Source organism: Chrysemys picta, chromosome 6 (genome assembly GCF_011386835.1).
Source record: "Chrysemys picta bellii isolate R12L10 chromosome 6, ASM1138683v2, whole genome shotgun sequence".
In the NCBI taxonomy this organism is placed as follows: domain Eukaryota; kingdom Metazoa; phylum Chordata; order Testudines; family Emydidae; genus Chrysemys; species Chrysemys picta.
Genome location: NC_088796.1, coordinates 49,425,517 through 49,453,288, shown reverse-complemented (window position 1 = coordinate 49,453,288; position 27,772 = coordinate 49,425,517). Strand labels below are relative to the sequence as shown.

Here is a 27,772-nt window from a genome sequence, read left to right as displayed (position 1 = left end):
GTACCAATGGCTTTCTGATCTAGCAGTGCTGTTAGAACTTTTGTTACCTGCAGTAATATCAAATATTTTCAGAATGTTCTTAATGCCTAACCTGTAATTGAGTGGTTGCTTTTGTACACCTCGTAGTAACAGCACCACCTTTGCCATGTTTACTTATCTTATTATTGTAACTGATGAGAATCTAACCTTCCAGATGTAAGCTGTGATGCACATGTTTTCAGAACATCAAGCCTGTTAGAGTTCTGAAAAAAGAAATTATACCCTCACTTGAAAATCAGTTAAATTCAACTGAAGACATGTTACCCTTCGCTATGGCAGGACTCTGAAGTATGGCAAGTATTGAAATATTCTTTACTGATTCATCTCATCTCTGAAGTGAAAACTCCCTGCATGTAGATAGACTTGCTGGATGGCTCTAGATTTCTTGGAGATTTGGTCTTTTAAATAATGACCCTTGAAGTTCTAGTGCCACTGCCATGTGAACCACTAAGAACATAAGAATGACCGTACTGGGTCAGACCAAAGGTCCATCCAGCCAGTATCCTGTCACCGACCGTGACCAATGCCAGGTGTCCCAGAGGGAGTGAACCTAACAGGTAATGATCAAGTGATCTCTCTCCTGCCATCCATCACCACCCTCTGACAAACAGAGGCTAGGGACACCATTCCTTATCCATCCTGGCTAATAGCCATTAATGGACTTAACCTCCATGAATTTATTCTGTTCTCTTTTAAACCCTGTTCCAGTCCTAGCCTTCACAACTTCCTCAGGCAAGGAGTTCCACAAGTTGACTCTGCACTGTGTGAAGAAAAACTTTCTTTTATTTGTTTTAAACCTGCTGCCCATTAACTTCATTTTGTGGCCCCTAGTTCTTATATTATGGGAACAAGTAAATAACTTTTCCTTATTCACTTTCTCCACATCACTCATGATTTTCTATACCGTACGTCTATCATATTCTCCCTAGTCTCCTCTTTTCCAAGCTGAAAAATCCTAGCCTCTTTAATCTCTCCTCCTACGGGACCTGTTCCAAACCCCTAATCATTTTAGTTGTCCTTCTCTGAACCTTTTCTAATGCCAGTATATCTTTTTTTGAGATGAGGAGACCACATCTGTACGCAGTATTCAAGATGTGGGGGTACCATGGATTTATATAAGGGCAATAAGATATTCTCTATTTTAAGATATTCTCTAGCTGGATAAAACATTTTTCTGTGTATGGAAAATGTAGGTTTGCTCCTGAAAGTTGTTTTCATGCTCAAAGTAGGGTCATGTGGAGTGCATGTGATTGCTGGAATGTCATCCAGTAGCCATTGGCCTCTTTACAGCTGGGATACAGCTGGCCTGATAGGAATAAAGTCTCTTTCTGCTGTTTATATTTTTTATAAATTGTAAGGGAATGGGGATCATATGGGCATAATATGAATCTCGCTGTCACAGAGCAGTGGTGTCTAAAAGAGACAAGCAATGAAATAGTGAGAGCTGGTCAAATTATTTGTTGTGCATAATATTCACTGTGATTTAACATTTTCTGTTCAAAAATCACTTTTGAATCTAGCCTGATTTCTGCAAATGTCTGACTTATTGAGAAGTATTTGCTGAGTAGCTTATTAACCAAGTTTAGCCTATGGGCTGTTCACAGGTCTGGATCAGCCAATGCTGCCAAACCAGCAACTGCAGTGGCCCCTCATCGATGCCAGTATGTTTGCTACTTTATGCTCCAGTTCCACATGGTGTGCAGTACGAACTGCTTTATACTAGCTGAGAGATCTACGGGGACTGATAGCTTGAGCCTTTGGAGACACAGGACGTCTCACCCTTCGTTTTACTCTTTGGCTAGGGTACATTGCAGGTCCTTCTTGTAGAACAGGAATTCTCCATCTTTTCACAGATACAGGTCATTTCAGTTCTTGTAGTGTTCTTCTCTTGCCCCTGCAGTGTTGACCCCTTGCAGTTTGCGTAGCAGAAGTATGTGGGACAAGTGGAAGGAGAGAGCCACATGCTGAATCTTGGGCTTTGCAGATGTGGGCTCCAATCAAATCCCTTTGCAGGGGGCCTAGATTTGTTAAAGCCCATGAACTGTTTAATTCAACCATTCGCTCTTTGTGGAGTGTGATTGATCACCTCAGTCACATGGTATTGTTTCTGCTCCCTGCCTTAATGACAACCTTTTGAAACAGGAGATGAACAAATAATGACTATGCAGTCATGAATACGATACCTTCTGGTATGACTCTTTGGATGAATAATCATTTGTGTTTAAACAATGAAACGTCTAGGATCCATAAACACTCTCATGAATCCCCAGCATCCCTCACAAACCATGAATATTATAACACCACAAATAACAGTGAACCCAGTCTGCCACTGTTTACTGTGAATCACTTTTTTTCTTTATTTGACCAGTTCTAGTTACAGCTCCGCACTAACACTGTTAAGCTAATGAAATACATTAAATAAAGTTTCCCTTTTTGTAACTAACTTGTGTTAACTCAAGCCCTGAACTATTAAGTCTGAACTCATGAAGGGGAAACAATTGGCAACTGGCAGCTCTTAAAAATAAGGAGTCTGTGTCTGTAGACCACGTACAATGTCCATAGTCTGTCTTGAAATTATAAATGCTACAGAAGCAGGGCCGGCTCTAGGATTTCTGCCGCCCAAAGCAAAAACAATTTTGGCCCCCCCCCCCTTATTTAATTACCTCACCCCCGGCCCCGCCTCAACTCCGCCCCTTCCCCAAATTCCCAGCCCTGCCTCCTCCCCTGAGGCTCTCAAGCCTGGGATGGAGGGGGAGCAGCGGTGCGCGAAACGGCTGTTCGGGATCTCCCCTTCCCTCCCAGGCTCTCAAACTTGGGAGGGAGGGGGAGACTCCGAGTGGCCGCGGCGCGGGCGCCACTTCTCCCCCTCCCTCCCAGGCTCTCAAGTCTGGGACGGAGGGGGAGCAGTGGCGCGCGAAACGGCTGCTTGGGATCTCCCCCTCCCTCCCAGGTTTGAGAGCCTGGGAAGGAGGGTGAGTAGCGGCGCGCGAATCAGCTGTTTCGCGTGCCATGGCAGCAGCAGCGGAGGTGAGCTAGGGCAGCTGGGGCACATTTTTAGGGGTGGCATTCTGGCGCCGGCCATGACGCCCCTAAATGTGTCGCCCCAAGCACCAGCTTGTTTTGCTGGTGCCTAGAGCCGGCCCTGTACAGAAGTGAGTAATTCATTCGCACATCAACTCAGATGGAAACTTTCTGGACTGTGATGTTAAAATAGATATGGGGCCACTCATATCATATCCTCAGCTCATTAAACTTTGTGGTGAGAGTTCAAACTACCTTTGCATCCAACTTTGTGTGCTGGTTCTGGGATCAGCTGTGTATTGGGATAGTCCCTAGTGTAATTTAGAGCAGACAAATGGCTGCTGTAATCTGTGCCAGCTGCCAACTGTCCCAACAAGCTGCATCAACTGTCAAGGACTGCAAAGGAACTCTGGCCTGGCCCCCAATAGCTTTTGGCTATTCACCCTACACAGATGAAGGAGGGTGATGTGTAGATACCACTATGAAGTATTTATTAATGTCATTGTAAATGTACAGGAATAAACATGGAAGTAATGCCAGGTTTGGATGGGAGGCCTATCAACTTGAGTCCAAAAGAAACAGTCTACCTTGTAGTGAGGGGTGGGTGTTAGATGGGCTCACTGACAGTTCCAATGCATTTGTTAGGGTGTATTATGATCATGATGACATGTTGCTCTCCTGTAGTCAAATGAAAAGTTTCTGTAATGCCTGAAAAACTCCTCATGTTTTTCACTCATTACTCTACTCAATGCAAGCAACTACTGTAAATGTCTCATTCCTCAGCTGTTGTGGCAAGCCATTCATGAAATTGTTGTCAATATACTTGAAAGCAGCTAAATAGAACTGTAATTACATGTGTGCACGCACACACAATCAGATTTAAACTACTTAAAATAGCTGCAGCCCTCTGGGGCTAAATTTTCAAACTGTGGCTTTATTTATATATGAATTGTGCATATTGCCCAGTCTCACTTTCACAAACAGGGATAGGATGTACATAGTCAAACACCTGTTTGTGCACAAATTGAGTGCAGATAGGCTTTGCACACGTACATTCTCTCATTTGGGTATGCAAATGATAGTGAGCAAAGAGTGCATGTGTAAGGGATTTTGCACATGCAAGTGGCATTTAAGAATAATAATTAATAAAAAAAACTAGGTAGAGGCCTCCTTGAAAAATTAGCCCATAAACTATAATGCTGAGCATTGCAGTGCCACTTTTTTAAGCCAGGGGGATTCTGATGCCAAAAACAACTGACTTAATGATCAGGCATCTGCTTTGAGCTAAAACCACAATACATTATCTCAGATTCTGTCTGGCCCTTGTACAGATGCACAGTAGGTGGAGGACAGAGGGAACCCAGTCCATGCATTCAGGGGAATGCAGAACTGATCCATTTCTATACCCTGGTGGCGTGTATGATGCTACAAAGATGATAGGGTGGAGGTAGTCATGGCTCCACTCCTCATTGCCTTAATCTGAGGCGCTAACTTGAGGCAAAATGCACCTTAAGTTACTTTTACCTCCTCTTCACTCTGTGTGGCCTGAAGGGATGGCTATCTGACCATAGATCCCACTTGCTGAGAAAAGAGGAGCAGTAGATCTGAGTAGATTTCTCTTCACATTAGTGGCAGTTTACTTCTTTTGTGGACATACCATAAAGGAGTTCCTCACACAACAGGTGGTCTTGTTTTGGGACAGTCTCTCCATTAGCCTTAGGAGGTATGTCTGGTGGCCCTCCTTCAATTGCTGGTATTTTCTCCCCTCACCCACCATTCTCTGCATCAGCCTTCAGAGGTCTCATCTGTCATGTATAATATCTTTTTTTCCACACTTCTCTTATTGTGGCTAAGAGACTTGGTAGATCTAGTTACATGTGTGGCTTTTTTGCAGGGGCTAACTCTAGTACTCCCGTCCTGTAAAAGAGGCATCAGAAATTAGTGACTTTCATCAGTAATTCTGTTTCCTGTGTCATAAAATTAGGCTGTCTCCTCTGAGCTTCAGTAAAAGCCTCAGTGTGGCTGTAGGTTCATCCTATACTTTGCTGGTAGATCATCCACAGAGGATGTGGAAGTAAAGCATGACTACCATCCACCAGTATAAAAGAAAGAGTAACTGTAAGCTGTATTCATAATGGAAACAAACTCTATCATAGACCTTGGGTGAAATCCTGGCTTCAATGAGGTCAATGGCAAACACCTCGCTACTGACTTCATTGGGGCTAGGGTTTCACTTCTTGTCTCTCAGGACATCATCTTGACACTGTCCTAGATTCAAATTTAGCTTCTGGGTTGTATTTGCAGGAAGCAGGAAAGTGGCTCATATATTTTGTGAACCTGGATTTGATTTGTCTAACTGGGGGAAAGGTGCCTACGTGACTGTCACAGGTACTGAGTGTTTATTAACAGAATTTGAACAAGTGTCAGAGGCAGAACACAAAAAAAACCTCCCTCAGGCTGCTCTTTCCTTTGAAATAATTCTCAAGCACTTTTCACCTGTAACACTTGAAAGATAAATCCCTAGCTGGAGTTTCCTGACTGTTTCCATTTACACATCACTGGCAACAGACCCATCATTGAGCAGAGACTGTCACTTGGGTCAAACTGTCTGGTATTTTGGGGGTGTTCTTTGTAGTCTGGTGTGTGATCACAGTACTTCAGACTACAGTGAGACCACATAACTTATTTCACTGGTGACCTATTCAGTGTTTGAAGCTAAGTCTCTACAAGGGAAAATATAGTGCACTTCCCATGTCTGTTTAGAATGTGAGCTCTTCAGGGCAGAAGGGCATGGCTTCCGTGTTTGTGCAATGCCTACTAAACATTGGGTGCAAGTGGAAATGAGTATTAATTCTTGTCAAAGATTGAGCTATATTAAAAAGAGAGGGGAAAAGAGAAACCCCAAACACACCTCTTCCCCCATTTGGGTTCTGGGCCCTCAAATTTTTGGCTTAAATACCTTTAAAATCCCCCCCCCCGAATCTGAGCTTTGTACTGTGGTTATTTATACACCATGATAGAAGCTGGCTTTCTCTTTTGACTTAGTTTCCTGTTACTAAGCAGTAACTCAGCCAGAGGCTAGGGGTCTATTACAGGAGTGGGTGGGTGAGATTCTGTGGCCTGAAATGTGCAGGAGGTCAGATTAGATGATCACAAAGGTCCCTTCTAACCTTGAATTCTGTGAGTCAGTTACAGACCTATAGTTAAGGCTCCGATTCGGTCATGGAGGTTGCAGAAGTCATGGATTCTGTGACTTCCGCAGCTGCTGGTGCAGCCAGGACCGGCTCTAGGCACCAGCAAACCAAGCATGTGCTTGGGGCGGCACAATTTCAGGGGCGGCTTTCCGGCCACCTTTTTTATTTTTATTTTTTGCTTGGGGTGGCAAAAAACCTAGAGCCGGCCCTGGGTGCGGTTGACTCAAGGGCCGCCTGAGCAGCTGGCCCTGGGACACAACTGGAACACCCATCAAAAAGGGACTCTCCCCAGCCTGGTGCAAGTGAGTGAGGGAGAGGGACGATGGAGTGAGCAGGGTGGGTCTTAAACCTTGGGTCAAGTGCTGTTCTTTAGAAATCTCGCATTGGTACCTTCTTTGTGTTTTGTCAAATCTATAGTGAAAGTGTTCTTAAAACAGACAACTTGTGCTGGTCATTGTCCGAGACTTCTATAACATGAAATACATGGCAGAATGTGGGTAAAACAGAGCAGGAGACCTACAATTCTTCCCCAAGGAGTTCAGTCACAAATTTAATTAATGTATTATTTTTTTTAATGAGCATCATCAGCATGGAAGCATGTCCTCTGGAATGGTAGCCAAAGCATGAAGGAGCATAGATATGCGAAACATTCGTATCATGTAAATACTTTGCAATGTCAGCTACAAAACTGCTATGCGAACGCCTGTTCTCACTTTCAGGTGACGTAAATAAGAAGCGGGTATCCTTCTGTCCCATAAATGTGAACAGACTTGTTTGTCTTCGCGATTGGCTGAACAAGAAGTAGGACTGAGTGGACTTGTAGGCTCTGAAGTTTTATGTTTTGGTTTTAAGCGCAGTTATGTAACAAAAAAAAATCTACACTTGTAAGTTGCACTTTCATGATAAAGAGTGCACTACAGTATTTGTGTGAGATGAATTGAAAAAATACTATTTCTTTATCATTTTTACAGTGTAAATATTTTTAATAAATAACACAGTGAGCACTGTACACCTGGTATTCTGTGTTGTAACTGAAATCCATATACACCTCTACCCCGATATAATGCGAATTTGGATATAATGTGGTAAAGCAGCGCTCTGGGGGGGCGGGGCTGCATACTCCAGTCAATCAAAGCAAGTTCGATATACTGTGGTTTCACCTATAACGCGGTAAGATTTTTTTGTGGCTCCCGAGGACAGCGTTGTATCGAGGTAGAGGTGTATTTGAAAATGTAGAAAACATCCAAAATATTTAATAAATTTCACTTGGTATTCTATTGCTTAACTGTGCAATTAAAACTGCAATTAATCACGATTTGTCTTTTTGAGTTAATTGCGTGAATTAACTGCGATTAATCGACAGCCCTAGTGGAGACATAAATTTTTTCCAGATAACATTCCTTTGTACCTATCCTTTAGAAAGACCACATGCCTGAAGGATAGTGAGTGATTTTTGCCTTGTCTTGCTCTGTTTCCCATGAGGATGAATCTCATAAAGTATGTTGAAAATGCCATTTCTATCAAACAGAAAAGAAAACTCCATTTAATTGCTCATTTGTTCATTACCAATTAATTCATTAGTGGTTCACAGAAATAGTGAAACTACTCATAATTGTGTTTTTTCTTTCCTTCTGGTTTACCAAATGCACTACGCGAGCTGATTTTTCAGTGGCACTCACACTGTCCAGGTCCTGGCCACCAGTCCAGGGGGGCTCTGCATTTTAATTTAATTTTAAATGAAGCTTCTTAAACATTTTAAAAACCTTATTTACTTTACAAATAACAATAGTTTAGTTATTTATTATAGACTTAGAGAGAGAGAGAGAGAGACCTTCTAAAAAACGTTATAATGTATTAACTGGCACGCGAAACCTTAAATTAGAGTGACTAAATGAAGACTCGGCACACCACTTCTGAAAGGTTGCCGACCCCTGCTTTAAAGCCAGTTTAAATTCCCTGTAGTAGAATAAGTAACCCCTATCTTGGTGTCTAGTGCAAGAGACTGTGATTCCTAGGTGCCAGAATGCCCCTTTTGGGACCATAGGCAGTTGTATGTAAAGTAGGACACGATGAGGCTCCTTTACACCAGGGACTGGACAGCTGAGTGGCTGGCCTGAGGATCTGTGCTGTCCAAATGTAGGTAAGTCATCTTTGCTTACTCTCTTGTGCTCAGCTGAATGAAACTTGACCAGACCAGAGCATCTGGCCTATAGCCTAGATAAGTCTGCTTCATTCTAGAAGCATGATGGGTTTGATTCCCAGCAGGTGTAAATCAACATAGCTCCATTAACCTCTACAGAGGGATGCTTTACACTAGCTGAGGAGGTGGCCCTTTGTATCTACGCTTATAGACTTCCAGTATGTTTGGATGGAATGTTCTTGAAATCCAATTCCAATGATTTCACGTTGTCTTTCATGAGACAGTGATGTATTGTACTACTGCAGAGCTTGAAATCCAAGAGAACACGAAATATTCTAATAGTATACTTGTTAACCTTGTATTCCCTAGCGCAGCATGTTCACACAATATGTTTGTCCAACTGTATTAGCTAATCCTGGCTAACTCCTGAGATACTCAGTTTTTATATAATGCTTTCTCAGGGAAATTCCTGAATTGACATGGGTAAGGAGTGACTTACAAACTGAGCAGGGGCCTCAGGATTTGATCCCTTGTATCTAGCTTATCAGCAATGATTTGTGGGAATATTTTTAAATTACCAAAGAGATTACTTCAAATTCTTAATTTACATTCACAGTCCTTTTGGACAGCCAGACATGGTATACTCCTCTCTCCTAAACTAACACATTTCCTTGTTTCCATTGTAAATTTCCCCAAGAAACATTTTATAGGACAATTATCTTAATTATACTGATCTTAACAATGATGTCAGAATGAGAGAGTGTTGAGGGCATGAGTGGGAAGAAGTGTATATAACTCAGATCACCAGATGTTTCAATTTGTACACCAACGTTTTCTAACTCTTAATGTTAAGACAGTGGAATATATTCTTTTCAGCTAGATGCTCCTATTTCTACAGGTTTTCTGCTTCCATTTCAACATTAAAAAGCAATGAACAGGCAAGTCCAAAGATCACATGGAGTAGACTAAGGTGGTGAATAATTAGAATAGGGCCTGAACCAGAACACTATGAGTCCGTCTCAACACTAAGGCCCCTTTCACCCATAAAGGGAGTGTAAAGTGGTGCAAATGGGAATCTGGACCATAGTGTTCTACTTCAGGCCATATTCTAATTGTTCTCTATGCATGCAGAAATTTAGATCTAGACTCAAACTTAACAGCTTGATCCAAAACTAAAACACTTGTTCCAAACCACCCTTGAACTTTGGGGAAGTTGGGATCTGACTCTGAACTTCGTGGTTGAAATCCCTTTTTTTTCATACAGTTGTGTAGAGTAGTGTTTTCCAACCTTTTTGATACCAGGGATTGGTTTGCTGCCTTCCTAAGCTGCCAAGGAGATCTCAAGGACTGGCACTGGTCCACGCACCCATCATTGAGAAATATTGGTGTAGATCACATGAAAAGTTTGTGTGTGTGGTTGTTGGTTTTGCTTGTGTGTGTTTTTTTTTTTTTTTTTTTTTTTTTTTGGCACCACCACTAAAGTCTTTCATGAGACTTTCGTATGAGAGGTCTTTTAATTGACTTCAGTAGGAGTTGGGTAAGTTCTATTTAAATATTTGCAGTTAGAGGACTTCAGTATTTGTCATGTCACACCATGTTTCAATAACTCTAGTACTCAAGTTAATAGTATGGGGGAAGAGAGTAAAGCTCTTGCTTCTCTACTTCCATATGGTTTAATGCCTGCTCAGAATTATTTTTGATTTACATATGTCCATCCAGTAGATGATGATAAATGTTGTGAATAGAAGTATTACTGTTATGCAAATGCCATGCATAAATATTACTCTGCTGATTTTTCTGCATGCCTGGCCATATTTTGACTTCCCAAAACTCTCTGGGTGAGAGCCCATGCATCTAAAGTTGTAATGTATGTTGCCTCTCAGTGTTACAGAATGAGGCTGGGTCTTGCATCCTCACTTTTGCAGCAGAAGTCTCCAGTAGAATCAGTGAGTTCTGTTTAATCACTGATGCCACTATATATCCTAATAACTATTTGTTGATCCATCTGCTTTGAGAAATTCTGGTGAATTTCTACTTCCTCTTGGAGAGGCTTGTGTTTAATGTTTAAACTGTTTTGAATGAAAATTCTTGGTTTTTTTTGTTTAGCTCTTTCTATCACCACAGCAAGTCTGTAAAATCTTGAATCACCTGTGAACATGTGCTGAAAATGGCTGGGCTTTCTGAAGGAGGGATCTGCACCACCCTTGATAAATATGTTTGTTCTTTCCTATCCTGAGTGAGCGAGCATTACTAAGATTCACAGATTTCAACAGATTTTTACTTATTGCTATTGCCTGGCTCTAGATCAGGGGTTCCCAAACTTGGTTTGCGGCTTATTCAGGGTAAGTACCTGGCGGCTGCAAGACACTTTGTTTACCTGAGTGTCTGCAGGTCCGGCCGCTCCAAGCTCCCATTGACCGGGAATGGTGAACCGTGGATGCTCAGGTAAACAAAGCGTCTCGCGGCCTGCCCAGGGGCTTACCCTGAACAAGCCGCGAACCAAGTTTGGGAACCCCTGCTCTAGATGAAAGCCCAAATACAGTGTGTGGTGGTGGTGGTGGTGGTATTGGAGATTTTGCTGGAGTTATCAGTTTGGGGGAGAGAGGCACTGGGACACTTCTTTTACTTCACAACAAACCACATACTGCTTCATCACCACTATATAGCATATTTCTACTTACACATATGATTGTAATATGTGAAGGCTCATCAAGGTTGGCTACAGGTCCAGTATTACCCTGTTTTCAGTTTTGGCCAAGAATGAGTGGATTTTTCAAAGCAGTCATCCTCAGGACTAATGGGATTTGTAGGTCTCTCAGCAAGGAATGCTGGGAAATGTGGCTGTATATATACAGCTCCGCTCCCTTCCCTCATGGCATGGGAGACTTGAGGGAACAAGATGTGCAGTGAGTGCCTGTACTTGGTTTACAAAAACAACAAGGAGTCTGGTGGCACTTTAAAAGACTAACAGATTTATTTGGGCATAAGCTTTCGTGGGTAAAAACCTCACTTCTTCGGATGCAACCAAAGAAGTGAGGTTTTTACCCACGAAAGCTTATGCCCAAATAAATCTGTTAGTCTTTAAGGTGCCACCAGACTCCTTGTTGTTTTTGTAGATCTAGACTAACACGGCTACCCCCTGATACTGTACTGGGTTTGGGTCAGGGTTTTCCCTACACCTCTCCTGACTTTCTCTTCTCTCCTCCCCTCCCCCAGTTTTGTGAACTAGTTACATGTAGTGTTGCCAATTTAGTGATTGTTTGGACATTTGAATTGAAATTGAAACATTATATGCTTTTAAAGTGTGCATTAAAGTGTATGATAAAATATGTGTATCTGAAAAAGTATAATAGATTTGAAAACTATGAACATAGACTAGCTTCCTTTTATATAGCTGTTGTTTTATATGACAATGTCAGTGCATTCATTTCGGTGATGTTGGCCAACTTAATAATTTCAAATTATGATTTGTAAGCAAGTCTAAATGAGCTCTCCCTGATAGCTAGTGATGAACTGGTGGCTGGGGGGAAATGGCTTCAGGACCAGATTGTATTTACATTCACACCTAATCTACCAAGGTATCCACAAAACAGAGCTGTGTTGCCCAAGTGATAGATTTTTGGCTGGGATTGGGTTACAAACCACTTGAATGTGGGGGGCAGGGAATGAAATGTTCTTATTGTATGAGTAAAAGGCAGTAGAACTTTACTTAGCCTGTGCTGATTGAGGGCATCAAGAGAGGGTGGGGACAGGTGTTTTGCTTGATGGTCTGCCTGAGTCACAAGTACTATTTGACCTGCCCTTCTCCACTGTTTAAAGACAGAGCTGATTAGGCTCCATAGATAGTCTTTTGTTTTGTTAAGTGACCACTACAGCTGAAATCACTAATAATCAGGTCTAAGTGCTTAGACCTGCTGTGGGACAGTGTTTCTGTGGAAGAGACTGCCAAGTCTGCACTAGCAGCGAGGTTCCCCCACTGAGAGCTCAGCTGAAATCACTGAGAGCTCGGTGGAACCTCAAGAGACCAACTTGCAGAGATCAGAGTGACTGTGCAGTGCCATTGGCAACAGAGCGATGGTGTGAACGGTGGCACAACGAAAAACAGTGGCCAGAGCGAACAGTGAGCAGCTGGAACAAGCAAGGTGCCTTCTTGCCCCCACCTGGGAGGTGAACTCATGTGAAATTACCTCTGAACTCTGAGTCTCCACTCACCAAGGACAACACCGGTAAGTGTTAATGAGGCTGTTAAGAATGCTGGGACACAACACAGTTTGAGAACAAACATGGCTGTGGCATCATACTTTCTAGTTAAGCAAGAGATACCACACACCACAAACTGGAGGAAAATGTTAAATGCATTGTAACTTGTTCATCCTGAAGTTGAACACTGGTTCCGAACAAGACCTCAAATGCTCACTATCTTTCTGCAAGAAACTCATGGCTAGAAGCATGTAGTGCCACAGTGAAAGACTCAACAGTTGAAAAAATGAAGAACTCTCTTGCCACATTCAAAAAATTTGCATACATGTCTGATGAATGCACTGATGCAAATGGGCATCAAGTATTAAGTCATTGTGTACGTTATCTTGATGTCAGGGGTAGGCCAGTAGATGTATGTTCTATAATTTGAACATCTAGAAATACATCGGCTGCATCTGTGACAATTCACATCTTAGAGTTAAATGCTTGTCAATTGGACCCCAAACAGATGGTTGCTTATGCATTTGATGGAGCTGCAAACTTCTCTGGAAGACATGGTGGGGTACAAGCTTTGCTCAGAGAAAAGTGTAACTCTGATCTCTCCTATACGCACTGCAGAGGCCATCTACTCCAACTAGCGCTAGTACAAGCTGCAGACTCTTCAAAAGACCTTTAAAAAGCTATAAATTTAATGTCTTCATTTTTTTTTTCAGCAAGAGTCCAAAAAGATTGAATAACTTGGAAAATATAGAAACACTGGGACTGAAGTTCAGGTTAGTCCAACCTGGGAAAACCCTCTGGCTTTCTCGTGAGCGATCCTTGGCTGTCTTAAAATTACTCCAGCCATTATTACTGGCTTTGGAAAGTATCTACCAAGATGGGATGGATCTAAGTAGTGAGGCTGGTGGATTACTTTTGCTACTACGTTCAGAGAAGACTATTGCCATTATCTCTCTTGTAAGTCTACTGTTGAAACCACTTGGGTCATTAAACAGTGCCATCCAGGCATCTGCTACAACAGTAGTAGATCTTTGTCCAGCAATAGAAGATACATTTGGATCAATCAGAGCTATCCATTGAAAACGTACTGGAAGAAGCAAAGACTTCAGTTCAGAAGTTGACTAATGAAGGCATTTATATTGAATCCTTAAGTGAAGAAGACAGGAAGTGTTTGTTAAGACAACTGAAAAAGTGCACAGATTTGATTCTTAAAAATCTACAACAGCGACTTCTAGATTCTACTCAACCTCTACATAGCTTTTACAGATCCCTGTCCTACAAAACACTGACAGTTGTTAGGCACTACCAGCAATGGGGCTGCCATGTGCTCAGGACAGACTAGAGAATTTCCACACTGAGTGGAATAGTATATGACAAATGAATGACGATTTGACTTCAACTTCTCTTTTTTATAATCACTAGTGGCTTGACCTGATCTTTCATCCCAGGAAACATAGCATAAAGAAGTAGGAATTCATGTCTTGCTATTCCCGTTCACAACAGCTACAGTTGAGTGTTTTTCATCATTGAATAGAATTGTGTTCTGAAAGAAGTCGCCTTCTGCCTGATCATGTGAATGAACTAATGAGCGTATCAATTGAAGGAATGGAAGTACCAGACACATGAGAAGCCACCAAAGATGAACACATTGCATTCAAGAAGTTCATTAACAGAGTTGTGCAAAATTATAACAAGAAACCAAGAAGGATGTAGATGTAGTGCTTCATAGAAGGCTTGAGTAGCCAACTTTTAATTTGTGTGAGTTTTAAAACAGGAGTTAAATCTAATGGTCATGAAAAGTATCTTTTTCAGTTTTTACTATGGTACCATACAGCCCACCTTCACCCTCACGGTCTCACCCCTCATCGGCCCTGACCTCTTCCGCCCCCCCCCCCCCCGCCCATGTAAATTTGAACCCACCCCCCAAAATTTCAATTCCTGGGGAAAACACTGGTTTGGGTTTTTTACTTTCAGTATCCCAGAAGGGGAAGAGCTTTCCAGTACAGCAGGAGCGCTAAACAATCGGTGATGAAAATTTAAGGGTATGTCTACACTTCAAACTAGGGCAGTAATTCCCAGCTCTAGGAGATATCCCTGCCCTAGCTCTGATCAAGCTAGTGTGCCAAGACTAGTGTAGTCACCTTGGCGCGAATGCTGGGAGGTTAGCCAGCCCAAGAATTTACCTAGCATCTTGGACGGGGATGTACTGATGGGACATCTAGTCCCTCCTGCTGCTGTGGCTACACTTTATTTTTTTAGCAAACTCGCTCCATTAGAGCTAGTGCAGGGATGTCTCCTGGAGCTGGGAATCTCCGCCCGCAGTTCAAAGTGTAGACATACCCTGAGGCACCCTCTTGCCTTTTGTTGTGCAAAGGCAGTTAACATTAACAGCAGTCATTAACTTCACTAGAAACTCCCTGGCCTCAGCACTTCTGAAAACCTGGCTTTGTGTGTTTACACTGAATGTCCTAAAACGGAGGCTCACAAAATCAGTGGCCATTTTTGAATATTTGGCTATAAGAATTCCCAATGCTTATCCAAAAACAAACAGAATTTCTGAAACCAGAGATCTTGTCCACCTTCTATGCCTGTTTGCTTTCTACCCCCACCAGCATAACTTCTATCCCTCTCCCCCTACATGTTCTAACAAACCCATTGTCTGTGCTTCTGTCTGTACTTCCATGTGACCTTGTAGGGTCCCATTTAATCTCTCTCAATTCTTATACCTTTGCTCCTAGGATAGACTGGGCCTAATCCTTGGGGTTGCTGAGCTCTCTTGACTCTCCTAGTCTTCAGTAGGAATCGTCAACAATTGGCTCAAACACTGTCTTTCAGAGTTGGGATTAAAAATATCCCCAATCCTTTGGCTTGTTTCTCATACAATGATTTTTCCACAGAGATAAGTTAGTTTTTAGAGGAAAGTACTGCTCAAAACCAATAAAAAGAGCAAGTGAACGCTAGTAAGGCTCTAGCTAATTTCCGGAGACTGTAGCATTGTCCCGAGACAGTATTCATCATCCCATTATGTCTCCAGTATACAAGACCCACTAACTGTGATTAATGAGAGTTAGACTAATAAAGGCATAGGGTAAGTAACATTTAGTTTTACATAGAGCTCTTTTGCTGTCTCTTTCAAGACAATGTGGCACTGAATATCCACTCTACGTTTAGTACAAGCATCTGAATGAGTGCATTAATTGCTCTTTGAATTAAGGCACGTCTGGTACTACAGGATTCTTGCCAGGCTGCTGCTGAAACAGACCTAATGTATAAAAACTATTCTTGGGCATTGGAAAATCACTGTCTTCCTTCCTCATGTTTAAGAAATAACGTGCTTCCCCACCCCACCCCATGCGTTTCTGCCTTTATCTGTTCAGATATAATTAAGTGAAATAGGAGTTAGTAAAAACGGACCATTATTTCAAATATGTAGCATGACTCAATGGGATATAAATAAAAGGTTTTATTCTGTACCTAATGCACATACTACTTGTTTTGTTTTTATTACAGTAGCACCTAGCAGTCCAACCAAGATCATGTCCCTATTGTGCTAGGCACTGATACATAGTAAGAGAGAGTCTGTGCCCTGAAGAGGTCACAGGCTAAACAAAAGATAGATAAAGGATCTAGAATTAATCCTAATTTTACAGATGCGGGACTGAAGCACAGAGATTGTGATTTGCCCAAGCTCACACCAGACATCTATGGCAGAGTGGTTTTGTTACGAATGGTATGAAATGGCTCATTTGGGTCCAAATTGGAGTGGTCTGCTAGACAGATGTGTCTTCCTGGTTAATTGTTAATGTTAGTAATGTTCTTCATGCTGATCTACTTATAATTACTGTTTCTGTATTTCTGGTTTTCTGCTTTCATTTAAGCCAGAGATCTTTTTTTTAACTAGGGATGTAGTAGTAGTAATAGCACTCTGAAGGTGCTAGGCACTTTCCAGATATCCAAGAAGGGATGGTCCCTGCCCAGAGAAGCTCACACTCTGAGGACAAACAGACAAGTTAGGGGAAGGAGAACAATAATAATTAGGGGCTTTTATTAGAATTGAACTAGGCTCACTGTAGGCAGCTCGGCAGGTGTGTGTCTTTTAAGAGGGACTTAAATGCAAACAGAGTGAGGATTTTGTGGATGAGTATAGGAGGCTGCTTGGAAAAAGACAAAGGTGATTGTGTGAGAAGCTGAGATGAGAATGAGGGAGGGAAAAAATTCCAGAATAGCAAGGGGGCTGGAGGTTGATGCAAAGCTCAACAAGAGAGGAATAATAGGCAGCAGGTTTAAAATAAATGGAAGTATTTTTTTTCACACAATGGACAGTCAACCAGTGGAACTCCTTGCCAGAAGATGTTGTGAAGGCCAAGAGTATAATAAGGTTCAAAAAGGAACTAGATAAGTTCATGGAGGATAGGTCCATCAATGCTATTAGCCAGCATGGGCAGGGCTGGTGTCCCTAGCCTCTGTTTTGCCAGAAGCTGGGAATGGGTGATGGGGATGGATCACTTGATTATCTGTTCTGTTCATTTTCCCAAAAGCACCTGGCTTTGGCCACTGTCAGAAGACCGCATACTAGGCTATATGGACCTTTGATCTGACCCAGTATGGCCGTTCTTATGGACAGGCAAAGTTCTACAGAACTTCAGATGGCAACAAGAAGCTTCAAATGTGTTGCAATCAGATTCCCAAGGGCCAATTCACCAGCCCCGACATAGCTATTCTATGCCACCTAGGGATTCCCCCACTCTAGGGAAGGATTGAAGTGGGTTATAGCACACAAGGTCTGTGGCAGAGAGATGCAAAAGGGCCATAGCAGGGGGTCAGAATCTGGCCTGAGTGTCTAGCTGCATTGTACATAATGCACAATAAAACCACAGAATTAATTATAAATAGTAGATTTTCCAGACAATCTGTGTGATCTGCATATACTTACTGGTCCATAACTTTTTTTTAACTCATTGTGACATTCTATACCAATGGGGAGCACCCTGTAACCCCCATCGTCCTCATTTACATATAATTGTGATCTTGCATATAAAGAATGCCATGTGAGGTACCATGGGAAAAGGTTATGATCTGCTGAAATCCATTGTTCCATCCAAATGCATATGAAGTTATGAGAATGTGCTGTATGGTTGCCACTAAAATATGCTGTGGGTTTGGGAAGTGTCCAGATACACTCTCTCGACAATACCAAGGAAAGTAACCAATGCCACGGCATGTGTCCAACACATCAACAGCTATTGTCCAGCAAGGGAGCTACGATTCAATGACTCACATGCATAAGGCCACACCAAGGGAATTGCTCAAACTTGCCTGGGGACTCAGCAAGGCCCACAAGACCTGCCTGGACTTGTGTTCTCCAAGCACATGGACTAAGGGTATAAAACAGAACACAGGCCCAGCATGTGGCCACTTTCTCCTGCCCCCACCTATGCTGCAAGCAATAAAGACACTCAGACTGAAGACTCCAACAGAGGAGACTGGCCCAAGTTTAAGGGGCAAACCTGTATATTAAGGACAGTAATATACAGTGGGATGAGAGAAACTGCTTAATCTAGATGTTGCCCAGTCTCATCGGGTTGAGAGTTTACACTGCATGCTTATATTTTCTTTTCTTTCAGTAACAAACTCTGACTTTTTGCCTATCACTTATAATCACTGAAAATCTATCTTTTGTAGTCAATAAATTTGTTTAACTGTTTATCTTTACCAGTGAGTTTGCCTGAAGTGTTTGGTAAAGGTGTCTGCTCAGGCTTACAAAGGCTGGTGTATATCCACTTTCCATCGAAGTGGTGAACCAATTAATAAATTTGGTTTATTAGAGGGTATATTCCTGAGGTACAGTGCTGGGAGTGGGGGGATTTGGGCTGGTGCCTTTCTGTGTGATTGAGTGGCTCTGGGAGCATTCATGCAATATAGTTGGATGTGGGGCTCCACAGGTGGTTGTGCTGAGTGATAACAGCACTTGGAGGGGTTTGCTGCTTGTCACTAGCAAAGCATTGTGAGAGACAGCACAGGCTGGAGAGTTAAGGGGGCACAGCGCTCCCAAGCTGCACCCCGGGGATCCCATCACAATAGTGTTTCAACTTGCACAGGGTGACCATATGTCCTGTTTTGGCTGGGACAGCCCCTTTAATTTTTAGCCCTGTCCCAACTTTTTTGGCAAAAGTGGGTGTTTGTCCCATTTGCTCTTGCTAACTTGATCAGTTGGCAAGAGAAAACTGGAGAAATGCACGCTTTTTGTTAAAGTGGGGTGTGGCAGAATGTGCGGGGGTTAGCAGCATCTCCTGCCCAATCTCATGCAGGGGGTGGGGGAGACGGACAGAGGCAGGGCTCAGGCTAGCCCCAGTCTCACGTGGGCTAGCCCCATGCAGTGTCCCATTTTCCCTTTGGGAAATACGGTCACCCTAAACTTGGACATTCAATGAAAGCATTCAAGCATATAAAATATATTTGCATGTATAAATGTGGTAATTAAGAACCCAGCTATCTTCTGTGTACATTTACTCAGGTGTACACAAAAGCAGTAATGCTTTCACAAGGAACTGCACATGCAAATATGTACAGTTGCAAATTTAGAGGCAGGACAAGATTCGCTGAATGATTGGTCCTGAATGTCAGTATGTTCAGCACAATGTGATGCTGTAAAATTTCTAAGGAACTCAAACATACGGCTTTAAACAAACAAAACAACTATCTGCCAAAACTTTTGAATTAGTAAGTTGGTTTTGGATTAGAGACTGCTACTCTGAAACCTGAAAATATGGGTTATTTCAACCAATTATGGCTAAACTATTTCTGTTGCCTTGGGTCAAGACTAAAAACATTGCTTTCCTCACCTCTGCACGCCCAAAGAGGGCGAGGATATTGGTGCCAAATTCAGAACCAGGCAAAACTTTAAAGTATGGTATATGCAAGAATGCAGTAGATACAATGTGTGCAAGTAATTGGAGACCTATCCAGGCTATAGCAAAACATATGATCAAAACAAGTCAAAATGCAAAAGCAGCATTTTAAGACAATCACTTATGTATACTCTCTCTCCTTACTCTTTTGTTGAGGCTGGATGTTGCCGCACTTCTAGGCCCTTTCTTTCCAGAGGCTAGTATACTGCTGATTACAAAACATTTGGAAACTGGTTTTTCCCCTCCATAAAATTTATTTGAAACCCTGTGTTTGATCCTCTCTGTTTTGACTAATCACCCCATTACATGTTGCTCCTTCACATTTTTTATAAGATAATTGGAAACAAAGGCAAAAAGAATTAGTAAGAGAGTTGTCAAAAGAAAATAATTCCGAAACACTTATCACCAAGTATTAACAGAATGAAACTTTTCTGTTTTGAAGTGGCTGACAAGTGAAGCCATCCATACAGGATGTAAAACATGGCAAAATCTAGATTAGAGAAGAAATGCAGTGGAAAAGAAACCACCACCATGGTGGAGTTAAGTCTAAAACCAATAAAATAAACCTTCCTGGGCCAGTTTTTGCTCTCACTCAAGAAGATGGCAAAATGCCTACTGATTTGAATGGGCGCATGATTTGGTTCTAGTAAACCGATCAGAAGAAATTAGACTAGAGAGGGTGGTGAGTGAAGGAAATGCAACAGCGTGTAGGAGCTTCACAGCACATTTTTAAGCTAGAAAGGAATTTCTAACTAGGTAAGTTATTCGGCATAACATGAAGGATGATGATAATTAATAATAAATAAGATGTTAATATTTAAAAGATGTTAAAAGCAAAATTATGCCTTTTTAAAAAATGGTTTTCAAGAGACCATACAATATAAGAGGTTAATTAAAATAGATCTAATCTGGCTGTCTGAGGATGCTACCTGTGTCAGATGTCACCTGACTATGAGGACTGAGATATTCTACAACACTTGTGAGAATCAGATGAATTATCCAATAAACAAGGGGAAGGAACTGCAGAATCTGAAGCCTGAATTAAATAACAATGAGGAAGCACTGAATGCTGGAGATACATTAGCTATTAACTCAAATAATGGCAATTGTAGGCATTAGACATGTACAGATTCCAAAAGAGTGACAACTGCATAAACCAAAACCCCCTTAGCAAAATAAACACATCATATGGAAAGGGCATGTACACAATTGCCAATGATCTAGATGGATAATAAGCAAAACTGAGAGTGGCTTAAGGTATGGAGCAAGACTTTCTAAAGATCCCTATGAATTATTTATTGAAGATGTGCTATAAGAAGGCCTAATAATATCAAAAAGCTTTCAATTATTTACGCCTTTATAGCACTGAATCTATAAGTGGTGTGTCATGCCCTGTCTCTCATCAGGGCTCTGCACAGAGAGGAATCAGCACAGCACCACCACCAGCAATTTGTGTCTCATCAGAGCCATGCACGTGTAGATCCAAGATCCACTTCCTCATTTACAAGTGGGGATATCATAGGGGGTCCTTACTGAAAAATCACTTGCTGTGCAAATAGCTTCTTACTCTCCTGAGCCATGGATAGTGTGTGTCTTCTTGGCCTAGATGTACCAGGCTGCTGGCAGGCTGTTTTTCATAAGGCACCTTAGCTCTGAAAAGATGTTAAACATTATGCTTTTTTAATATATATATTCCTCTGTTACCACGCCAGACGTGCTTGTTCTATTAAACTGGAGCTAACGTTTCTTGGAGTCTGACAAATATAACATTTGATTTTAAATAGTAACTGTCTCCCCTCTTAAAGGTAAATCATCTATAATAGCACTATGGCTGGGATGCCCAACTTTGCATAACGGGCCACTCTGTCAATGTGAGGGTCACACCTAATTTATATTGACTGGCTTCAAGCTGCCTTACTTTATTTCAGCAGTATGTCCCCAAGTTTATATGTGGCAGCATGTAGACTAAAATAGAAGGGACAACTTGGGAGCAGGTGGTCATATAAGTAGAAAATACTATAGTACAAGATGGAATTTCCTGTAGTTGAAGATTTAATGAGATTTTTAGGACAAAGAGTTTATGCAAAATATTAAATATTTAGCTGGTATTTATCTGGAATTCTGGTTTAGAAAAACTGGCTAGTGGCTTGTGTGTTTTCTCTCACTTTAAAAAATAAAAAAAATAAAAATCACACCTAAACCCTCAAACTTGAAGTGGACATAAGTACTCCGATGAAAACTGACTTAAAACTAAGCAAGACTGCAGCACCACCACATTCAAAACATTTTATTCTACAGTAGATCTGCCCCCCACTATGGAAACAACATCTCAAGTCTCCAAAGCCCCCCACCTCCTTTACACAATCCTGTCTCTTGATATGATGAACAATTGTAACCACTTACGTTTATTCTATTGTATTTCAGTATCAAACTTTCTGTAACAGAATGAAGTGTTACCAGCTGTGCTGTGCCTACCCCTTGGGTTTGTTCTTATCATCTTTTGCTGCATTCAGTCTGCTTTCTCCATTTCACCTTGGTGTATCCTCTTCTTCATACTTTTCTGTTTTTCCATAGGCTAATTGTTCTGTCATGTGAACTCATTACAAAATATTTAGCTGATTTATTTAAAAAAAAAAAAGCGGACTACTCTTTCAGAAAAGCAGACTTTGACTCCCTCAGGGAACTGATGGGCAGGATCCCCTGGGAGAATAACATGAGGGGGAAAGGAGTCCAGGAGAGCTGGCTGCATTTTAAAGAATCCTTATTGAGGTTGCAGGAACAAACCATCCCAATATGTAGTAAGAATAGTAAATATGGCAGGCGACCAGCTTGGCTTAACAGTGAAATCCTTGCTGATCTTAAACACAAAAAAGAAGCTTACAAGAAGTGGAAGACTGGACAAATGACCAGGGAGGAGTATAAAAAAATGTTGCTCAGGCATGCAGGAGTGAAATCAGAAAGGCCAATTCACACCTGGAGTTGCAGCTAGCAAGAGATGTTAAGAGTAACAAGAAGGCTTTCTTCACGTATGTTAGCAACAAGAAGAAAGTCAAGGGAAGTGTGGGCCCCTTACAGAATGAGGGAGGCAACCTAGTGACAGAGGATGTGGAAAAAGCTAATATACTCAATGCTTTCTTTGCCTCTGTCTTCACGAACAAGGTCAGCTCCCAGACTGCTGCACTGGGTACCACAGCATAGGGAGGAGGTAACCAGCCCTCTGCGGAGAAAGAAGTGATTCAGGACTATTTAGAAAAGCTGGACGAGCACAAGTCCATGGGGCCAGATGCGCTGCATCCGAGGGTGCTAAAGGAGTTGGCGGATGTGATTGCAGAGCCGTTGGCCATTATCTTTGAAAACTCATGGCAATCTGGGGAGGTCCCGGATGACTGGAAAAAGGTTAATGATGTGCCTATCTTTAAAAAAGGGGGGGAGGAGGAGGATGATCCGGGGAACTACAGGTCAGTCAGCCTCACCTCAGTCCCTGGAAAAATCATGGAGCAGGTCCTCAAGGAATCAATTCTGAAGCACTTAGGGGAGAGGAAAGTGATCAGGAACAGTTGTCATGCTTTCACCAAGGGCAAGTCATGCCTGACTAACCTAATTGCCTTCTGTGACGAGATAACTGGCTCTGTGGATGAGGGGAAGCAGTGTACGTGATATTCCCTGACTTTAGCAAAGCTTTTGACACGGTCTCCCACAGTATTCTTGCCAGCAAGTTAAAGTAGTATGGGCTGGATGAATGGACTATAAGGTGGATAGAAAGCTGGCTAGATCGTCGGGCTCAACGGGTAGTGATCAATGGCTCCATGTCTAATTGGCAGCAGGTATCAAGTGGAGTGCCCCAAGGGTCGGTTCTGGGGCCGGTTTTGTTCAATATCTTCATTAATGATCTGGAGGATGGCATGGACTGCACCCTCAGCAAGTTTGCAGATGACACTAAACTGAGAGACGTGGTAGATATGCTGGAGGGTAGGGATAGCATACAGAGGGACCTAGACAAATTAGAGGATTGGGCCAAAAGAAATCTGATGAGGTTCAACAAGGACAAGTGCAGAGTCCTGCACTGAGGACGGAAGAATCCCATGCACTGCTACAGACTAGGGACCGAATGGCTAGGCAGCAGTTCTGCAGAAAAGGACCTAGAGGTTCCAGTGTACGAGAAGCTGGATATGAGTCAACAGTGTGCCCTTGTTGCCAAGAAGGCTAATGGCATTTTGGGCTGCATAAATAGGGGCATTGCCAGCAGATCGGGGGACATGATCATTCCCCGCTATTCGACATTGGTGAGGCCTCATCTGAAGTACTGTGTCCAGTTTTGGGCCCCACACTACAAGAAGGATGTGGAAAAATTTGGAAAGAGTCCAGCTGAAGGCAACAAAAATGATTAGGGGGCTGGAGCACATGACTTATGAGGAGAGGCTGAGGGAACTGGGATTGTTTAGTCTGCAGAAGAGAAGAATGAGGGGGGATTTGATAGCTGTTTTCAACTACCTGAAAGGGGGTTCCAAAGAGGATGGATCTAGACTGTTCTCAGTTGTACCAGGTGACAGAACAAGGAGTAATGGTCTCAAGTTGCAGTGGAGGAGGTTTAGGTTGGATATTAGGAAAAACTTTTTCACTAGGACGGTGGTGAAGCACTGGAATGGGTTACCTAGGGAGGTGGTAGAATCTCCTTCCTTAGAGGTTTTTAAGGTCAGGCTTGACAAAGCGCTGGCTGGGATGATTTAGTTGGGGATTGGTCCTGCTTTGAGCAGAGGTTTGGGCTAGATGACCTCCTCAGGTCCCTTCCAACCCTTATATTCTATGATTCATCCCTCTTTTAATCTTCATGATCTAACTTTTCTCATTCTTCCCCTCTCATTTTTACTTTTTAATTGTTTTCCTCCTTTTTGATACTTAGAAGTATGTTCAATTTCCACACTCCAGTTTTCTGATCCATTTCTATTGTCAAATCTCTTGCATTGTAGTCTTCCTTCTTTGTTTCTTTCTCTTCCATGCACCTTTTCCCCTCTCATTTCTCAATCTCTCTAATCCTCTCACCCATCTCCCTTTGCCCTTTTTCATTATCTACCACTTCCCTTCTCTTCCTCAGTTTCACCCATTCTACCTTGCTTTCTGCTCAGAGCATTATATTCTGGGCCCTGTACCCTTCCCCATTTGCATTTCTGTATTAAGAGACGGACATACTTAAGCCACATTTTAGAACTCTCTGGGCTGTTAGTTGGCCAAAGTAGCCAATTGGTCACCTCTTCGATGTGATGTATAGCTAGGAGTGGAAATCTGGGTGGGCCATGACTTTTGGGTGGATGGGTAATGAGAGACTGTGCTAGCTCAGCTTCTCCCCTAACCCCCACACCTTCTTCCTAGCCTTAGTGCCCCTAGACACAAGGCTTCACTTGCCAAGCTGGGCACATGCATGGGGTAGCTCATAAAATGGCAAGGCAGATGCCGGAGCATAGCTTTCTGAAAGGCAGGCGCATAGCTCCATCCTGGATTTCAGATGCCCTGGTGACACTCTAGGCCTCTGACAGCACTATACCCCTGCTCAGATTTGGGTGGATCTCGATGCTAAGCGGGTGGGCCACTGCCCATCCAGGCCCACCCGTGGCTACACTCTTGCAAAACACACTGGCTGAAATTCTGTTCCTTGTTGAAGTCAATGGGAGTCTTCCCATTGACTTCAGTGGAGCCAGGATTCCAATACACATGTCAAAATACCATATGTTCTTTTACTAAGGCGTCTGGTACATTTCAGAAATTTGTTACAACCCTTTGTTGCTAAGAGAGACTGAAGGTGTCCCCTATAGGGGAAATCATTAGCTTTGACTAAACAAGGTTAATCTTTTTAAAATAAAGTCACAATCTTAATTTAGCTAAGTATGTTTAAAAAAAAAAAGTCTGAAAAGCATCTTAGCTGCTGCAAATGCTTTTTTATGTTTCTGTGAAATCTTACCAACAATTCTTCATGTGGGGGAATAAACGATTGGGATGAGAATAGAAGTATATTTTCATCTGACCTGCTGTTTATCTGGAAAGTTACCGACACGTAAAAATAGAGGCTTATAATGGAAATACCGTCCGTGCTATACGGATAGCATTTCTGGTGTAATGCTGGAAAAAGCAAAAAAGAAATAATTACCCAAAGGCCTTCCTCATCAGACAGGTAATAACAGATTGAGAATATAGGAATCATGACCTGCTCATACTTAGCAGCTAGATTATTTGATAGTTTATATCGCATGCACTGCAAGAATGTGGAATGAATAAAGTGATTTTCTGTGTCTACAACTTGCTTTATGATGAGCTGATTCTTCAGTATGAATATGCTTGTGGTCAATAAAATGCCATAACTTACTATTGGTGCTGACTTTCTAAAAGAAAACAAATACTGTGATTAAGTATCCTCGTATAGCATCCATACATCAATCAGTGTCATTGTTGCTAATGGGCAAATACAATGGTCAATTAGCAATGCACAGTAACTGCACAATAATAATAGGAATTTTCATGAGCTCTGGTTGGTAATAATGAGAGAGTGATTTTATTCTATTAAATGCATTGTTAGCTAGAGAGATGCTGAGATTTTGCTGTAAACCAGGCAAGATCATTGAGGGATATATGCTGAAAAGTGAGATAATTAAAGTCCTGCTGTCTGGAGTGGCTCACAAGTGAGAATACCAAACTCAGGGCAGATTGTTAAGAACCAAGGCACAAACCCCATACTGGTTGTGAGTTCTATACAGGTGTTACGTGGTTGGTGAAATCTAAGTAAACTCCTCAGGCACTAGACAGCCTTAACATGGAGTCACAGACAGTCCTCTTGGGCATTCTACATTGCCACCCAGGCAAGCTTGACTCTGTGATAGATGGTCACTTTACACCAAAGATCACAACAATATTCAGCAAAAACAGCGGGGAGTCCTTGTGGCACCTTAGACACTAACACATTTATTTGAGCATAAACTTTCGTGGGTTGTGGACTCCCCGTTGTTTTTGCTGATACAGACTAACATGGCTACCACTCTGAAACAATAGTCAGGTTACTCCCAATCCCAAAGGAACCAATCACTTTCCCCAAGTAACCTTGCACCTTATATCTCACACACAAGACAATGCTTGTAGCCAATCCTATAAATAAGCTAACTCAGGATCTATTAACAAAGAAAAAGAACTGAGGGTTATTTACAAGGTTAAAACTGGTAATACAAATGAGATACAGTCTTAGTTTTCAAATTGTGATAGAGCTGCTGAAATATACCAACTCTATAAATCCTTTTGGGCTAATCTAGGGGATCTCTTGCTTATGTTAAAGAATCTTTGTCCCTCAGAGTCCAAACAGCATAAAAAGACCCTAATTCCTTCTGGTAAGGGATTTTTATCCCCAGCTCCCTCAAGGCCAAGCTTGATGGGATGAGCATTTCCCCATTCTTCATGGGTGTGCCAGGAGCAATTAACAAAGTCTTTGTTCTTTGATGACTTACAATGGCCCATTTGGATTCAACAGGCCTTCCTGATGGTCCAGCAATAACCACTCCTTATGGCTGGAAACCGGTATTTCACATTTGGTAATGTTTCTTTTCTGACTGGCTTTAGAGTTTCAGAGCAAACATTTTTGCAGTTACAGAACACACTCAAGTATTACCCTATAGCATGGGTTACAGATATTATAAAAACAGCGAGGAGTCTGGTGGCACCTTAAAGACTAACAGTTAGTCTTTAAGGTGCCACCAGACTCCTCACTGTTTTTGTGGATACAGACTAACATGGCTACATTTCAGATATTATAAGTGAGATTAATGCATGCAGCAATTTACAAGCATTTCATAAAGACTAAACACACTTACATGGGATCTGCTAAGGCCCAACAAACTGGGATTCTGAGACTGCAACCACCAGGACCCCCCAATCAGTCTATTTTAGGCATTTCAAAGCATTTTCCAAGCTTCATATCCTTTTCAAAAACCCTTCCAGTTGGAGGTGTTTATAGCTACCAATTAGGGATTGATCATTAATTCTGACACCAGATATGAAAGAAATACTTGATTTTTTTTTAACAATACTCAAAAGTTTAAAAGCAGTTGTTGGCTCTTGCTCTTATACCAGGCAATGGGATTTCACTGCTCTTGCAAAGTGGGGGGCCCCCTGGGAACTGCAAGTCTGACACACTTCTTAAAAGTCACAGCAATCATGCTCTGTGGGGATTTTAAAAGACAAGAAATCCTCGAAAGGCTTTATCTGTGACTACACCGGTAACCTATGCCATTATTTAT

General features: G+C 42.1%; 1 long non-coding RNA gene across 5 annotated transcripts in view; it reads left to right on the top strand.

The window, feature by feature from the left end:
- The window catches only part of LOC135972369 (uncharacterized), a 133,882-nt gene that overhangs the window by 51,435 nt on the left and 54,675 nt on the right, over positions 1 to 27,772 (top strand). The gene's annotated exons all lie outside the window — the stretch shown is intronic.